A 19,552-nucleotide genomic window follows, 5' to 3' on the forward strand; every position below is an offset into this window, starting at 1 on the left:
ACTGTTCAACTTGTCTTGATGTCTAGTTGTGTGAAACATCAAGCTTTTTGAGGTCCCCGCCCCACCATTTTTGGCACTTAATTTGTGGGTAATTTTTGTACCATATTTTGTGCAAGAAATTACATTCTCATAATAAGAGTAAACCACTAGCAAAAGAAATCTGAAAGACTTGAAGTTGTGTAGGCCACATCAACCAACCCCAGGAACACGAGGTGTCAGAGTTACTCCTCTTAAACAAAACTTTGATCGGTAGTATAGGCATGTGGAGTGTTATTTTATGCTAGTAATTTATGCAGTGCACTGTACTTTCTCCGGTCCTGTTCAGCCTATATACATCGGACTTCCAATACAACTCAAAGTCCTGCCAAGTGCAAAAGTTCGCTGACGACACTGCTATCATGGGCTGCATCAGGATTGGGCAGGAGGAGAAGTATAGGAACCTAATCAAGGACTTTTGTTACCAGAAGTAAATGGTAGTTTTCAAGCAGCCCATGATCAGTCACTTATTGGTACAATCAGAACTCCAAGGGGGGGCGCCTACTCCCCCCACTTTCTGAATATACTTATTACATATAGCTCATGCGTCAGACACTCCAAGTGGCAAATATCCAATAATACGCCCAGCTGCTCATATTGATGATTTACGGAGTGCCACGTACCAGAGAAGGCATGTTATTGTTTGGCAGAGAAGGGAGGTTCGTGTGTTTGTGGGCTGGGGGGAATGAAGCAGCTGTGAGATGGAGAGGGGGGAGTTATTCATTATATGCTTCAGAACCATTTTGGTACCAGTGCTGAGGTCCAAAAGCTGGTATAAATGCTGCAGTCAAAATTTTAGTGCTGATCTAACACTACCCTAAATTACATGCCCAAAAATAAATGGCTATTAATCTGCGTATGTAATAAAGTACAACACTTCAGAAAGTATTATTTGATTAAAAACCATCCATCCATTTTCCAACCCGCTGAATCCGAACACAGGGTCACAGGGGTCTGCTGGAGCCAATCCCAGCCAACACAGGGCACAAGGCAGGAACCAATCCTGGGCAGGGTGCCAACCCACCTCAGGACACACACAAACACACCCACACACCAAGCACACACTAGGGCCAATTTAGAATTGCCAATCCACCTAACCTGCATGTCTTTGGACTGTGGGAGGAAACCCACGCAGACACGGGGAGAACATGCAAACTCCACGCAGGGAGGACCCGGGAAGTGAACCCAGGTCCCCAGATCTACCCACTGCACCACCGTGCCGCCTTGATTAAAAATCTTTACTTTTTAAAATGTATTTTTCCTGCTAGTCCTTAGACAATTTCTGTTCACCACTAGACACAGAGAAACTTTACGTTTTGTACACCAAATTAGAGTTCTTATGCTGCAAATCAGACATTTCTCCTGCCTTCTGTTGCAGATGCCTCACAGAAGTTCAGACCATTTTTATTTATTTATTTTTCTTGTTGTTGCTCCTAGTACTGTGACTGAACTTGAAGAAGCTTCAGATTGTTTGCATGCTGGGAAGGCTTATGGGCCAGATGGGTTGATGCCAAACCTCCTCTCTATATTTTGGAAGCAGCTATCAACCCCACTCTATTAAAATGCTAAACACTGCCATGTCGTCCACTAGATCAATCAATTTTGCTGACACAGCCGTAATCACCTTGTTGTTAAAACATGGCAAAGAGCCCACCGATTATTTATGCTATTGCCCAATTTCCAAAGTTGTTGGCCAAGCTTCTGGCAAAATGCTTTCAACTAATGAGCCCCAAATTAATTCACTCAGGTCAGACAGGCTTCATTCATTCTTGTTAAAGGGAAGACGATGTAAGGCATCTCCAGCACATTGTTGATGCCGCTGCTAATATTCACAGACCACTGATCTGCTTTCTTTAGATGATGAAAAGGTGTTTGATTGTATATATTGGAAGTTTCTCTGGCAAGTTTTGCATCTGAAGGGTTTTGACAAACACATCAAAATGCTTTAGTCAGTGCCCTTCACAGTCATTCTCATTAATTCAGTAATTTCAGATTTGTAAAGTTGCCTGACAGGGCACGTCACTTGCTCCCCTCCTGTTTAATTTGTCTTTTGAGCCCTCTAGTATTTACCATTCGTAACTCACAGTTATTTTTTTCCCAGCATTGCAGACATTTGCACTCTAGAAAGCCCAATTATCAACATACACCGTTCATATTTGTGTATTGTCTATATATCACTCCCCGTAAATGGTTAGCTGTGGGCCTTTCTAATATTCCCCTTTGTTCTCTTTGCTCTTCTAAACCTCCAGGTACATTTTTTTACATATGTAATGGGACTGCTCTAAAGTTTCAGCCTTTTGGTGAGCTGTGTCGCTTTTCTTTCTTCTGTCCTCTCCTATAACGTCCCACTTACACCTCAAGTTTTCTCTTTCGAGCAGAGATTGTTCTGTTTGGGCATAATCACTACAAAGTTAGCCATATGTAAAAGCTGGAAATCTTATGACTGCCTATCCTTTCACTTCTGCAAATCCTTTTTAACAACCTTATGCTTCTTGATCCATCTGCTAGAGGTAATGGTGTAACCGGCTCAAATATTTCTGAGTTGCTATCATATATCTAAGTTGTTTGATCCCACCTGGATATGAGCTTTACTTAATGCTCATAAAGTTTTTCCTGCCTTACTTCCTCCATGATTAACTTGTGCTATTTGGGGCTGTTGGGTTTGTGTGCAGTTTTCTGTAATTTGTATTAGATATTTATTTAAGAAAAACCTGAAAAAAAATGAAGTAGGCTAAGTACTAAGTTAGTTTCAGTTTCGATCTCTTTTCTGCCTTTCACTTTGATTTATAGTTTGTCCCAGTGCTCTGGTTGCTCAACATATTTTGATCTCCCAGTTTTGACCATGTCTGGCACTGACTATATTTCTAGTTCACATTATTATCTCCTGGTTCATTCATCACTCACAATAAATCCAGAGATGCTTTGTTTTATCTCCCTCTTCAGACGTTAGTTCTGATTAAAGCTGATACATCATCTAACCATTCTGATGCCTTGTCACTGCAAGCCTCCTGTCTCAGTCAATGCACACACTAGTAAGACATCTATATGGCCTACAAAAAACTGTAAAGTATGGCCCATTAGACAGAGGATGACCAATTCAAAATTTTTAAATTGTGCTTTTGCAAATTATAGTACAGCTCTTAGTAACATCTCTGACTAGATGGCATTTAGTGGTCTACATATTTTGAGGTGATCTGTGTGGTAGAAATTTAATATCTTATTAAAGAAAGAAACATCCTAAACAGGACAAATCAGTAGTCAGGCAGGAGAAAGGATGTTCATTATATTTTTAATTAGGCAAAATGCTTTAGAGGGAGAATTCTTCAAAAAGCAGTCTGTTACAGCACAGTCACCATGATCAGAGAAACAAAGAATAGAGGATCATTTTATAAACTGTTGAATTTTCATACAGTGTCAATCAAAGCATACATTTTACTCTGGTTGGTTCATTGGTTTACACCCAAATGATTTATATAAAATAAAAGTCTGTTATATTCTGGTTCTTCTTATACCTTTGAGTTGTGCCACCACCCTTGAACTTTCTGTGCATATAACAATTGTTCATTCTCATTTATAGGACATCGGCTGATTTCTTAGTCATCTCTTAGTTATCCTGCAGGACATTTTGTATATTACATCAACCTTTATTCTGGTACATTATTTACTTGACCATTTCAGTATTTTTTCTAAACCAATTCTTATATTTCAGTGTGCATTTTGTGGTTCACTTGACCTTTAGATAGATAGATAGATAGATAGATAGATAGATAGATAGATAGATAGATAGATAGATAGATAGATAGATAGATAGATAGATAGATAGATAGATAGATAGATAGATAGATAGATAGATAGATAGATAGATAGATAGATAGATAGATAGATAGATAGATAGATAGATACTTTATTAATCCCAAGGGGAAATTCACATACTCCAGCAGCAGCATACTGATAAAGAACAATATTAAATTATTAAATTAAAGAGTGATAGCAATGCAGGTATACAGACAGACAATAACTTTCTATAATTTTAACGTTTACCCCCTTATCTGGTTTCCTGGTGATCCTGAACAAGTTTCTGACATTTATTAAACCTTTATGCTATTTCTTTAAGATGAATGCTATGTTACCCTAAAATTATTCTTCCACATCTGATCCTGTTTTTATTTTTATTTTTTTTTGTCATACTTATTTAATCCCTGGGGGGAAATTGTGTTTTCGCATGACATTTGGGGTTTATATCAGCTTATAGTGAAATGGAGCAACCTCTTTGATTTCAATGGCTGTGTACGGTCTTCTAGTTCTTCTAAGTCATCACGAGTGAGCAATGTTATTGCAGATGCAGTAAAAGATACAAGTATGTGTTTTAATATAAGCATTATAGCAGACAATTTGAAAATCTAAAAAATAATTAATTATAGGGTTGATTACTTATTGGGGGTGGCATGTTGGCACAGTGGTAAGGATGCCTGGGTTCGCTTCCCAGGTCCTCCCTGTGTGGAGTTTGCATGTTCTCCCCGTGTCTGCGTGGGTTTCCTCCCACAGTCCAAAGACATGCAGGTTAGGTGCATCAGTGATTCTAAATTGTCCCTAGTGTGCGCTTGGTGTGTTTGTGTGTGTCCTGCTGTGGGCTGGTGCCCTGCCCGGGATTTGTTCCTGCCTTGCGCCCTGTGTTGGCTAGGATTGGCTCCAGCAGACCACCGTGACCCTGTGTTAGGATATAGTGGGTTGGATAATGGATGGATGTATGGATTACTTATTGCACAGCAACCAAACAACAATGTCAATGTGCCTTCCTCACTTAACAGCACAACTCGCAGAATCTGTTTGTCCTGGCACAGCAGGAAACAGATAGCTAATTTTTTAATTGAACTGGGAAATGAGTGCAAAAGGCAAAACAAAACAAATAAAAAAAATAAATAAAGTGACCGAAAACCAGACGAGAGGCAAAAATCAAAGTCAAAAAATTAGGCAAGAAGTCAGAAACCAGGCAAAATGTGAATATCAATAAAAAGAGAGATTTTATTTTAAAGATTTAAAGGATTTATCCTCAGATCAGATAAACCTTGGTGCGGACGCTGACCTTTTATCCCGTTGTGCTGATGAACTCGAGGTCACGGCCCAGGAGACCATGTCCATAGAAACGCGAGATGCAACCGTAGTAATAATAGAGAAAAAGGCCATAAGACACTAAAATTCAGTCTTGACCATGACACTGTTCACCCAATCAATTTATACTGGTTTGTTTATATTTATCTTGTTTTTCTCTTTTTTGTATTTTGTTTTTTGAAGGTGTCACGCACGCGCGCATGGGGAGTCGCAGAATGACCCGGGTAAGAGCGCGAAAACCGAAAGCCATATGGGACGGGCAGGCAGCTAACCTTATTTTCTTTATCTTTCCCAGAAAGAAGGAAACGACGACACCCTGAATCACCTCCCGCTAATCCAGTTCCACAACTTACTTCCCTCTGATGACGTCAGTATCCCAGACTGCACCACTCCTTGTTACCCAGCATTCCTCTGTTCAATTCCGGTCCCCTCTATAAATGTTCCCCATCAACCCACATGGTTGTTAGCAGTTAACCCAGTGAATGTACTTGGACTGTATAACCTGAAATTGCATCTTCTTTACAGTATACGGGGCCGAAAAACCCCAAACTTTTATGCTCTTGTGTGTCTTTATTTTACAAAGGAAAGTACAAACCCGGGCAGCACGGTGGCGCAGTGGGTAGTGCTGCTGCCTCGCAGTTGGGAGACCTGGGGACCTGGGTTCACTTCCCGGGTCCTCCCTGCATGGCGTTTGCATGTTCTCCCCGTGTCTGCGTGGGTTTCCTCCGGGCACTCCGGTTTCCTCCCACAGTCCAAAGACATGCAGGTTAGGTGGATTGGCGTTTCTAAATTGGCCCTAGTGTGTGCTTGGTGAGTGAGTGTGTTTGTGTGTGTCCTGCGGTGGGTTGGCACCCTGCCCAGGATTGGTTCCTGCCTTGTGCCCTATGTTGGCTGGGATTGGCTCCAGCAGACCCCCGTGACCCTGTGTTCGGATTCAACGGGTTGGAAAATGGATGGATGAAGTACAAACCCTGACACAGAATTTTTTTATGGGAACCTACTGTATACAGTTTTAGTTCTCTTTGTGGCCGGGACTGAGACCACCAGCACTACTCTGAGATATGGACTGATGATTCTTCTGAAGTACCCCCATATCCAAGGTAAACAGTTTCAATAGAATATTTTCAGACTCTCACAGTTAAAACAGGCATCTAGACATCTTTCTTATACTATTAACATTCTGTTCAATCCTTGTTACTATTTATCCCTTTTGTAGCTGCGTTTTTCCAAAATTACCAAGGTTCAGCAGCTCTAGCTCAAAAAATGGGATTCAACAAAAGCCTGATGCCCCGAAATGATTCCACAGACAAAATATCTTCGTTTTTTGAAAGTTTTAGTTAAAATTCAAAGTAAAACCGTTCACACAAAAAAGAAATTTAAAATAACAAAAAAAAAAAAAATTTTGTTAAGAAAAGTTCTGTTCAAAGTTTAAATCTTGTTGCATTTCAAATCGTTACAAATCACTTCAAAAAATGTTTCTGCACCATTTCAAAATGACAGTCCAAAAACTGTATGCTTACCCCATTTTTAAGCTGAAAATGGGTCTTTTATGGCCCTGTGTACTAGAACCTATTCTAAACACGACTCCATTATCACTCTGTATCTCAGTTATGACAAGAAAGTTCTATTTCTTACTAACTTATAGGGGGAAAAGACTATACCATTGTCTAAGACTATGAAAGAAATTTATATTCTATTCAAATTAGGCAAACATTAATATGAGTTTAACTGAAAACTTTAACTTTCTAAGATTGACTCTTACACCTTTCTAAACAAATGAATGCCTTTTCAGTGTTTGTTTCCAGTTTTTTTAATGTTTTTTTTTGTAATAAATGCAGGATCTTTTTTGTCATAGAAAAGATTCATCAGGAGATCGACGCAGTAGTTGGCCGTGATCGCCTACCAGCCATGAAGCACAGGAAAAAGATGCCCTTTACAGATGCGGTTATCCATGAATGTCAGAGATTTCTTGATGTTGTGCCCTTGAATATTTTTCATTGCACCACAGCGATGATCAACTTCAGAGGCTATACCATTCCAAAGGTACTGCCTCATCCCAAAAAATGTAGCATTTAAACTTGGATTTACCAAGAAAATATTTAGACATAAGCTAACCTGTTGTGTGTATATTTTTCTTCGATCTGTCCCTTGCCAGGGTACAGTGGTCATCCCATTGCTTCACTCTGTGCTGTTTGACAAGACAAAGTGGGAAACTCCTCACTCCTTCAATCCTGGACACTTTCTAGATGAAAATAACTGCTTCAAAATGAACCCTGCTTTTATGCCATTTTCTGCAGGTGTGTGTATATATTTAAAAATGTATATTTTATATGGATAAGGAGATGTGTACAATATCTTTAGGAGGTATTTAAACGTATGTGTTCAATACAGCACAGGTTTGTGTGAAGGCCTGTTCAGAATTAAAGCAGGACATTGGCACTAGTAGGACATGCATGATGTTATGATTATTGGCACTGGGATGGCCCTCTGTAAAACCTCTAAGGAAGTTTATTTATTAAGAAGTAGGACTTTTGCAGCTGCTACTGTGGCTTGTAAGGGACATCCTCAAACCCAAAAAGGACCAAAGAGACCACAGTTATAGGAAAGGTTGTTTTTATTACAGTAAAATAAAACGCTCAAGGGAACGTTAGATAGTTGCATCCATTTACCGTGGTTTTCCAGACTCTCAAAGCACTTTGCAGTAGGGAGCCACTTCAGCCACCACCAATGTGAGGCATCCACTAGGATGATGTGACGGCAGCCATTTTTGAGCCAATATGCTCACCACACATTAGCACATTATGTGGTGAGTGAGATAGTAAACAATTAGAGACAAAGGATTAATTAGGAGACCAGAATGACCAGGCCATGATGGACAATTTAGCAGGAACATCAGGGTACTCTTTACTAAGGATGCTCGGGGATTTATTATGACCACAGAGAGTCAGGACCCTAATTTTACATCTCATCTGAAGAACAGCATTGTTGTTGGAGCACAGTGTCACTGCACTGGGGAATTGGGGTCCATACACGGACCACAGGTAAGCACCCCCCTTTTGGCTTCACCAACACAACCCAAACTATTCTGGATGGTCTTTCATCCAAGTACTGGCCGGGCACAAGCATTCTTAGTTTCAGGTGGATTATATATTTTGAAGTGTGTGGGGGGGTTAAGTAGGTGTTATAATAAAGAGTTAACACAAAATACAATACAATACCCATGGCCTTCCTAAACAGGTTAACATTGCTGAGTAGCCTGCAGGGTGTCTACTCACCCCAAACACCCCTAACACTTTCCATACCTCTTTTAACTCCTCTGACCTTTGCCCTCCCGCCAGCTCAGCTTATCCCAGTCCTCATTCACATTAGAGACACCCCAGCTAGAACGTCTTTTAATTAACCTCTAGTCCTGCTAGAACTTTCAGGTTCACTTCTGTTCTCCACAGATTTACTTTTAGGTGAAAGGCTGGTCTCCATTTGACCCCAGCTAGAGCTGCCCCAAGTGATCTTTTTATCTCTGTAGCGCCAACTCTGATTTGGCTTTAAAGAGCCCAAATAACATGGCTGTCCCTTGGCAACATCCTCTTGAAGGACAAGCCTTTTCACACTTGTGTCAGCCTAACTTCTGCATTTGTGAAACTTAATTTGTGGGTATCTACCTCTGGCTAAACTGCATGGTGGGAAATGTGAGAATCATCTTACTGTATTCTCCTTTAATTTCTGTCTTCATTAGTTTGACGTTGTCTATCCACATAATCCATTTCCAAAGGTTTTCCAAAAAACATGGAAAAGTTAGAAACACATCTCTAAGGAGAAGTGAGCAGTAATGAAGCAGCCAAAGGAAAACAAATAGGAAAGTTTATTATTCAATAATTGTAGATGAAATGAGAAATATAAGAAAAGAAATAAGCCATTATATATTGGTCAAACTGAGTTGGCCAAATTTCACCCCAAATCCCATTACTTCACTCTCTACTGTTTGCTGTTGCTGATCAATACATTTTTTTAGATTGAAAAAGGTAAACAGAACTGCAGTATGGCGTCAGCTTCCTGGGGATTCAAGCCAGTGGAGGACACTGCATATAAAATAGGCCCCTGTCTTTACTGGTCAAAGATCACCTAACCACCAGACAAAAAAAAATGGTATGGAATGGTCCATACAGTACTTACATGTAAATTACACTTTAGTGATACTGCTGGAAATCACTCAACAGAAGATTTAAGTAGAATCATAGCTGAATCAGAATTTACTCTCTGTAACTTATGGGTGGATCACGTGTGTGTTTGTGTGTGAGTGCGTCTTCACCCTGTGATGTACTGCTTTTCCATGCAATACACATACACCGTTAGGCCTAGTTTACACTCAGAACGTCAACTCGAAAGCACCATGGCTGCCACTCGTTCCCAGCGCTCTTTTGACACGTCTTCTGAGCACGTCGTCAGAAATTAATGCAACGCATGTATGAGTTGCAGTATGAGCAAATATTTGGATGCTGTGTGTGTTCACGTGTTGGTATGTGACGTCAGCATTGTTGTTTACTATCGAAGTCTCTATAATGACATACATGCCTGTCAGAACAGCTGGCACCAAATCGCCAGCTCTTTGAAAGTGGATGTGGAAACGTGTAAGACAAAATGGAAGCAAATTCAAAACAGATACATCTGTGCAAAGAGGAAAATGTCCCTGAAAAGACGTACGGATTTGTCCATTGTAAGATAAAGAAGTTTGATGACAAGCTGCATTGCAGCTCCAACAGGATCAGTGTGCATGCTTTGATGTTTGATGACTGGTACAATGCAATGACATCAAACTTACATTCTGACATATAGAAGTATTCATGGTGCTTTAATTCATGCATTTCTCGCTTAAACAATACAAGTGTCGTATATTCCCCATTGTAATGATGCGATACATTTAAAGGTCTCACTTACCATCTTCTGTGTTGCTGTTGCAGTCTTGTTTTTTTTTTTTTGGAACCAGAATGCAAAAAATGTTTTCCCTCAACAACTACTTTCTTCCCTCACCTTACGTGACAGCAAAACCAGACATTGTTTTCTCACTGTGATGATTTCTCACACTGCCACCTGGTGGAATCCCCCAGATTTACATAAAGTACATGCGCAAGTATGGACAGTATACTGCTTGTATAGCAGCAGCATCCTTAGGCATATGTGTTGCATAGCGTTAAGTATGTCCTGGCCCTTACTTGTACATTATATCACCCCACCTCAATGTAATGTGTAATTTGACCGTGTGCTCAGATCGCTGAGGGGGACCAGCACTCATTTTACAGTCATATGAAAAAGTTTGGGAACCCCTCTTAATTCTTTGGATTTTTGTTTATCATTGGCTGAGCTTTCAAAGTAGCAACTTCCTTTTAATATATGACATGCCTTATGGAAACAGTAGAATGTCAGCAGTGACATTAAGTTTATTGGATTAGCAGAAAATATGCAATATGCATCATAGCAAAATTAGACAGGTGCATAAATTTGGGCACCCCAACAGAGATATTACATCAATAATTAGTTGAGCCTCCTTCTGCAAATATAATAGCCTCTAGACGCCTCCTTATAGCCTTTGATGAGTGTCTGGATTCTGGATGGAGGTATTTTTGACCATTCTTCCATACAAAATCTCTCCAGTTTAGTTCAATTTGATGGCTGCCGAGCATGGACATCCTGCTTCAAATCATTGCATAGATTTTCGATGATATTCAAGTCAGTGGACTGTGACGGCCATTCCAGAACATTGTACTTCTCCCTCTGCATGAATGCCTTTGTAGATTTCCAACTGTGTTTTGGGTCATTGTCTTGTTGGAATATCCAACCCCTGCATAACTTCAACTTTGTGACTGATGCTTGAACATTATCCTGAAGAATTTGTTGATATTGGGTTGAATTCATCCGACCCTCGACTTTAGCAAAGGCCCCAGTCCCTGAACTAGCCACACAGCCCCACAGCATGATGGAACCTCCACCAAATTTGACAGTAGGTAGCAGGTGTATTTCTTGGAATGCTGTGTTCTTCTTCCATCCATGCGAAGCGCTTTTTGTTATGACCAAATAACTCAATTTTTGTCTCATCAGTCCAAAGCACTTTGTTCCAAAATGAATCTGGCTTGTCTAAATGAGCATTTGCATACAACAAGCGACTGTTTGTGACGAGGGTGCAGAAAGGGCTTCTTTCTCATCACCCTGCCATACAGATGTTCTTCTGTATTGTAGAACGATGTACAGATACCATTCTCACAATCCTGCGCATATGCCACTCCTGTATTTTTCTTGGCTTGCCAGACCTGCTGGGTTTAACAGCAACTGTGCCTGTGGCCTTTCATTTCCTGATGACATTCCTTACAGTTGAAACTGACAGTTTAAACTTCTGAGATAGCTTTTTGTAGCCTTCCCCTAAACCATGAGACTGAACAATCTTTGTTTTCAGATCTTTTGAGAGTTGCTTTGATGATCCCATGCTGTCACTCTTCAGAGGAGAGTCAAAGGGAAGCACAAATTGCAATTGACCACCTTAAATACCTTTATATCTCATGATTGGACACACCTGTCTATGAAGTTCAAGGCTTAATGAGCTCATCCAACCAATTTGGTGTTGCTAGTAATCAGCATTGAGCAGTTACATGCATTCAAATCAGCAAAATTACAAGGGGACCAACATTTTTGCACATCCAGTTTTTCACATTTGATTTAATTTCATACAACTAAATACTGCTTCACTAAAAATCTTTGTTCAGAAAACACCCCAGTACTCAGATGTTCCTAGGAAATGAAAGACAGACCACTGTCATCTTTTTTGATGAAAGTCGAGTAAATTATTATGAAGGCTGAGAGGGGTTCCCAAACTTTTTCATATGACTGTATGCATATATGTAATGTCCATAAGATGGTGAAAAATGCCTGTAGGGGTCTTAATCTGGTCTTGCTGTAACACACTTCCCAATTACATAGATAATACAGAAGAGCTATCTTTACTTATAAACTTCTTTGAGTGTGTGTACCTTTTTGCATTCATGCATTTCCATGTGCTTGCATGCACGTCAGTGTGCCTCCAATTGTGCGTACATTATGTAATGAGATACAAGAACAATGCAAGAAGAGCTGGGACACCTTGGTGACTGTCGTATATTATTATGGCCAAAACAAATGAAAAAAATTGGAAAATAGTAAACATTTGTGTAGTTCAGACTGGACCCTTGGCTTCAAGATGGCATTGATGCCGATTATCATGTCATCAAGCAGGAAGGGGTGGGTTCAGGAGAACAAAAAGCAGAAGTGATGTCAGAGACAGACAAATTATTGGTCTTCCTTTCTGCAGTGGGAGGAAGTGAACAGACATAAGGCAAGAGCGCCACCCTCTGGTTCGGAGTATAACAACTATCAAATGAGCCCTGAGGTGGTCTCCCAGACACATGTATGATAATGTACTGTATATTTAATTAAATTATATATCTCAAAAACTATTCATGTAAAAAGTTTGCAAATCCTCATCCCATGACTGAATGGAGCAGACTGCAAAAAAGTTAAAGTAAACAGTTTCTACAGCAGTTATCATTAGACATAGATCAAGCCATTTTTGGAGGATATGGCGATAAGTACTGGACCAAACTGGGCCAAAAAAGCAGGTCTGGAGATTCTATCAAGACAAACACAATGCAACTTGTTTGAAGAAGACGGGCCAATCTCTTCAGAACTTATCATTGCATGTAAATCTTTGTGTATCATTTCCTGAAAAAAAATTGTAATTTTAAGATGTCAAAATCAATTCTGATTTTCCACACACACACACACACACACACACACACACACACACAAATGCCATGTTAAAATCAACGTTTTTGAATGTTTTGAAGATCAAAGAAGCAGAATGTGAACTTAATTCGATAGCATGATCCCATCACGAAACTATAAATAGAAATGGATTTCTATTTTCTCTCTCACACAGGCGGAAGCACGAGCGTAGCAGCGAGCAGAAGCACCGAGCAGAAGCGTCTCCCACAGGCACGTAACCCTTCGCAAACACCCGAGCAAGTTCATCGGAAGTAAAGCCGGTAGCTGACCAGAAGAAATAACCGGCAGTGAGAAACTTGAAGCCGACGGTCTCTGAAGCAGAAAGCACTTAAGTAAACTTCAGAAAACGGAGAAGATGACATCAATACTAAACGTAAGTTCTATCTGCTCTCTGCCCGTTGAGGGCACGTTTATATGTTGTGTGTCCTGCAGCATGTACAGTTCAGGTTTTCCAGCCGACATTGTAGACAGCTTCACCTGCCAAAAGTGTTTAGTTAATTTAGAGTTGGTCGGGAAAATACGCGAATTGGAGGACCGCGTTAGGAATCTGATAGCGATTAGGCAAACCGAAAATTGGATCGACTCGGTTTGTTTAGACAATTCGGCTACTTCTGATTCGGCTTCAGTCTCTCCTGGCCCCACTGTAGTCAGTGCACGGCCAAAGTCAGCAGCACCAATTCAGCCACAGGGCGAGTGGGTAACAGTAAGACGGGGGTCTAAGAATCCAAAATGTAGTCCCCCGGCACCTAGGTCACCAATTCGGACCCAGAACAGATTCTCAGCACTCTGCAGCGCGCCTGTGGAAACTGAGAATAAGAAAGTGCTCATAATTGGCGATTCCATAGTGCGGAATGTTAGAATTCCAAACTATGTTAAACCAGCAGTTAATGTTAAGTGCCTCGCAGGGGCCAAGATTTCTGGCATAGAGGCCGCATTGGACCGTGTCGCCGACGATGAAGTATCTACCTTATTGCTGCGTGTCGGCACTAATGATATTTATTCACAGCAATCTGAGGTATTAAAGAGGAACTTCATCTCTCTAAGCATCAAAGCTAAAAGAAAATGTCGGAATTTAGTTGTATCTGGCCCCTTACCAAGATTATATAGAGGGGATGTGATTTATAGCAGATTGCATTCCCTTCACTGCTGGCTAGAAACCTGGTGTGCAAACAAAAGCATAGCGTTTGTGAACAATTGGGATGATTTTTGGGAAAGGCCTGGATTTTTCAGAAGAGATGGTCTTCATCCTAACTGGAGGGGATCTTATGTATTATCCAAAATATGGCAGCAAAACTGCCTGGTTGACTGATTAGAGCACCATCCAGGCCGCAGTCATGTGATCTTAAATCACAGGCTGTTGTTTATCCCACCTGTTACTTTCCTGAAGCTGTTACCCATAATCCTTGTCTTGGGGCATCCAGTAAATTTAGTCTTGATACAAACCTTAAATTAATTGATAACCAAAAAATAAGGTGTATAATTAGACCAAGGGATAAAACCAGACCCTCCACCAGGGGCATCTGTAATAGAAATTTACATGAAATTAAAACAAAAATTATATCACCAGTTCAGGAAGAAGCATACAGTTTTAAATGCTGCTTATTGAACATTCGCTCTCTTGGCACTAAAGCTGTTTTGGTAAATGATATTATATTAAGTACAAAATCTGATCTGTGTCTTCTCACCGAAACCTGGCTTAGTAAATGTGACACTGTCCCCCTAGCTGAGGCGTCACCAGATGGCTACTCGTTCCTTCATAAGTCTAGAGATTCTGGTCGAGGAGGAGGACTTAGAATAATTCATTGTAACAAAATGCAAATCACTTCTAAAAATTTAGGCAACTTTACATCCTTTGAAGCATTCATTTTAAATATTAAAACAGATTCCAACACAATTATAGTGCTAGTCTACAGACCATCAGGGCCGTATTCATTGTTCTTGTCTGAATTTAGCAACCTTCTATCTGATTTGGCTATAAATTATGATCACGTAGTACTGATGGGAGATTTTAATGTACACATTGATGTGGAAACTGACACTTTTAGCAAATGTTTTACTTATTTGTTAAATTCAGTAGGATTTTGTCAGAATGTCAAAGGTCCAACTCATAATCATAACCACACATTAGATTTAATTATAACTTACAAAGTTGAAATTCAAAATTTAATTATTACTCCATTAAATGAAGTTATTTCCAATCACTACTTAATTACATTTGATTTAGTCCTGCCCTTGCCAACACACTCCCAGATTAAAACAAAGACAGTGCGACATCTAGATTGTAATTCTGCTTCAAAATTTATAGATACTTTGAGTAAGTCGAGTGTAATTGTGGAAAACCATTTAGATCAGTTAACATCAAATGTAAACGTGGAAAACAATTTAGATCAGCTAACATCACATTATAATGTGACCTTGAGAGATGCTCTGGACACAGTGGCTCCCCTTAAAACAAAAGTGTTCAAAGCACATAGAAACTCTCCCTGGTTTAATGAAAAAACTCGAGCTCTTAAATTAGAGTGTCGAAAACTGGAGCGCAGATGGAGAACAACAAAGCTACATGTCTTTCAAATTGCATGGACAGAGAGTGTTAATAAATATAAAAAAGCCCTCTTTAAAGCTCGGTCAGAATATTATTCTACATTAATAGATAGCAATAATAAAAATCCTCGGGTACTGTTTAGAACAGTGGCTAAATTAACAAATGGAAATTCAGATCAACAGTGCAAAATACCAACAGACATTAGCAGTACAGACTTTATGAACTTCTTCAATGAGAAAATTAAAAATATAAGATCCCAGATCTCTGCATCACAGTACAAACCAAATACTAGCTTAGCAGACCCTGTCTCACATTGCACTCAGCACTTTAGTAATTTTAATCCTGTAACTGAGCAGGAAGTCTTAAATTTAATTTCTAAAATGAAGCCCACTACTTGTTCCCTAGATCCAGTGCCAACAAAACTAGTAAAAAGTGCAATGGATGTTCTTGCAGCGCCTATTCTAAACATTATCAGTAGTTCATTATTGCATGGCACAGTACCTGATACACTAAAAGTGTCAGTCATTAAACCATTACTTAAAAAGTCAGACCTTGACCCACATATACTAAATAATTATAGGCCTATTTCACATTTACCGTTTCTCTCTAAAATACTAGAAAAAGTAGTCGCCAGTCAGCTTCAGACACACCTTATGCATTACAATTATTTGAGAAATTCCAGTCTGGTTTTCGCACTGGTCATAGTACAGAAACGGCACTAACACGGGTTGTAATGACATTCTGATATCCTCTGATGAAGGAAACTCCACTATAATTATGTTGTTGGACTTAAGTGCAGCATTTGACACATCGACCATTCTATTTTACTGCACAGGCTAGAAAATGATGTTGGGCTTACAGGCACCGTGCTCGCTTGGTTTAGTTCTTACTTATCAAATCGATTCCAATATGTACAGAAATGTGCTGACAGTACTCCATCATTATACACAGAAGTTCAATATGATGTCCCGCAGGGCTCAGTACTGGCACCTTTACTGTTTTTCACTGTACATGCTTCCACTGGGATCTATCATTAGGAAACATAATGTTAATTTTCACTTCGTATGCAGATGACACCCAGTTATACCTTTCATTTAAATCAAATGAAGTTTCTCCAATGTTGTCTTTAATTAGTTGTGTTAGTGAATTAAAGGAGTGGATGAATAAGAACTACTTGTCTTTAAATACAGATAAAACAGATGTTAATTGTTGGAGGGAATGATGCTGATCACAACAATATTTTGTCATCATTTAACTCAGTGGGAATCCCAGTCAATTTTTACTGAATCAGCCCGCAATCTAGGAGTTATCTTTGACTCTAGCATGTCATTTAAAGCGCATATTACAAAGTTGTCCAAAACATGTTTCTTCCATCTTAAAAATGTTAGGAAATTAAGGCGCTTTTTAAATAAACAGGATTCTGAGAAACTAATTCATGCATTTATCTCTAGTAGGATTGACTACTGCAATGCGGTGTTCACTGGATGTTCAAACTGTTCTTTATACAGCCTCCAGTTAATCCAAAAATGCGGCTGCGAGAATTATTACAAGAACAAGAAAATACGAACACATAACTCCAGTTCTTAAAGCCTTACACTGGCTCCCGGTTAAGTTTAGGGCATTTTCAAAATCCTTCTTTTAACATATAAAGCATTAAATGGTCGAGGTCCGGCTTACTTGTCTGAACTTATCATGCTTACAAACCAGAGCGCACATTAAGATCTCAAGATGCCGGTCTGCTTATGATTCCAAGATTAATAAAATAACAGTGGGAGGTCGAGCTTTTAGTTACAGTGCCCCTAAACTGTGGAATGGTCTGCCTGCTACTATAAGAGATGCCCCTTCGGTCTCAGCTTTTAATCCCGGCTGAAGACTCACTACTTCAGTTTAAGCATTATCCTGACTAGAGCTGCTGATTAACTGTACAGACTGCATCTCTGTTGTTAGTCATTAGCACTTAAACATAAGTAACCATGACAGTTATAATTGGATACTAACCCTCACTTATTCTGTTTTTCTTCTCGGTACTCAAATGTGGCACTTGGTGCCACGGCCCACCTGCCAAGTTGTTTTGCCTGCCTAAGGAAAAGTCATCCCAGATGGAGGATCGCGGGAATCATGGGAAAGAGGGGTCCTTTCATCGATTGGCTGGCCCAGCACTGTTTCAGCCGTGGAATGGCCAAATGGGGAGGCAGCTTGAAGGATGAGGTCTCCAGGACTCTATACAAATCCAAATCTTATTATTGGATATATCATCTACTGTTAAATTCTGCTCTGTACTTCTAAAATTTATATTTTTTATTTCTTACTATATTGAGAAATTGTTCTGTTCTGTGTATTGTATTGTATTGACCCCCTTCTTTTGACACCCACTGCACACCCAATCTTCCTGGAAAGGGGTCTCTCTTTGAACTGCCTTTCCCAAGGTTTCTTCCATTTTTCCCTACTAGGTTTTTTTTGGGAGTTTTTCCTTGTCCTCTTAGAGAGTCAAGGCTGGGGGGGCCGTCAAGAGGCAGGGCCTGTTAAAGCCCATTGCGGCACTTCCTGTGTGATTTTTGGGCTATACAAAAATAAACTGTATTGTATTGTATTGTATTGTTTACATACTAACTTTATAAAATCCATTCCAGATAATTAATTGGTATTTATATATTAATATTTAAAGGATAACTTGCCTGGTAGTAACTAATTTGCAGTCTTTGCAGAGATAATGTGTTTATATTGCTCTTCTGATTTGGCAGGAAAGAGATCCTGTGTGGGGGGAGAACCTGGCGCGAATGAAGCTGTTCCTGTTTTTTTCGACTCTTCTTCAAAATTTCACGTTTTCCTCCACTGATGATCCTGCAAACATTCATATATCACCAGTTGCTGGCTCCTTTATAAAACTTCCACGACTTTACAAACTTCTCGTCAAATCCCGCGCATAAAGATTTTTTTTTTCCAGTGAGTTGCTTGATAATGAGTCTGCTTCATCTCCATTTATATTTTCTTTCAAGAGCTTTAGCCTTGAGTCTCATCCTTATCAGTACATATCAGTGTTGAGAGCTGCGATGTCTTTTGTAGTGCTTTTCTTTTTGTTTAAAATGTTCATGGGTTTGAAATGAGTTTTGCCGTTAAAAATCCTGGAAACACCTTTTCTTTCTAACTTATACTATTTGTACACGATTTAGTTGGTGTTGCTTTTCTGTTTGTATTTACAGAATGCAGCTCAGAAATATTGATGGCATTTTCCAATGTCAGTCTTCTGGTGCCTTTACCCGAGGCCGGGTGATTGCTGTTTTGTGGTGTTGAACAAAATCCCAGCAGCAATTTCTGGGAAAGAAATGGAGGCTGCTCTCAGGCAACTCACAGGGACAGCCTTTTTAATACGCATTGAAAAGGTGCATCCAGAAAAATGAGAGGAAGAAAGAGAAAGAAAGAGGATTGGGGGAAGGAGCCAAAAACACAGGAAGGTAAGAAAGTTCAGGCACTGCACTTTAGGAAGCGGAAAGTCAAAGGTGTGCATTGTGATCTCCGCCAGAGGGACTGCTTGTGTAGAAATGTAAATTCTGAACACTACATGCACTTGGACATTTTACTCACACTAAATTAACTGCCAAGCTGTTTTCACATATGCAGTAGTAATAGCAGAAAAAATCTCTTCAGAGACGACTACGTCAACATTTTACCTACAGGTATACACACGCACATTTCAATGCAAACTGGACATTTTTGTATATAGTGTGGCCTGCCGAGGGCACTCCTGCCACCCAAACCCAACACAGATAGATACAGGACACAAGTTCAGCACACGTTTTTTATTTTTTTCCCCTGGAAAATGCCTTCCCGTTTCCCACTTGCACAACACAGTTCACAAGTACCAAAGCACAATAAACACAGTACTTTCTTTTCTCTCTTCTTCTTCCTTTCTCTTCTTTCTCATTCTCTCTCTTTGCCTCCACTCCTCCACCAGCAAGCTTTGTTCACCTCCTCCCAACTTTGGTTCCTGGAGAAGTGGCAGCTGGCTCCTTTTATAGAGCACCTGGAAGTTCTCCAGGTGTTCCACAACCTTCTTCCAGTAGC

The 19,552-nt window shown here is 39.9% G+C and overlaps 1 pseudogene; it reads left to right on the forward strand.

Annotated features, from left to right (window-relative positions):
- The window catches only part of LOC114665840 (cytochrome P450 2H2-like), a 33,958-nt pseudogene extending 15,253 nt beyond the window's left edge, over positions 1-18,705 (forward strand).
- Positions 18,706-19,552: the final 847 nt, after the last annotated feature.

Source organism: Erpetoichthys calabaricus, chromosome 1 (genome assembly GCF_900747795.2).
Source record: "Erpetoichthys calabaricus chromosome 1, fErpCal1.3, whole genome shotgun sequence".
NCBI lineage: Eukaryota > Metazoa > Chordata > Cladistia > Polypteriformes > Polypteridae > Erpetoichthys > Erpetoichthys calabaricus.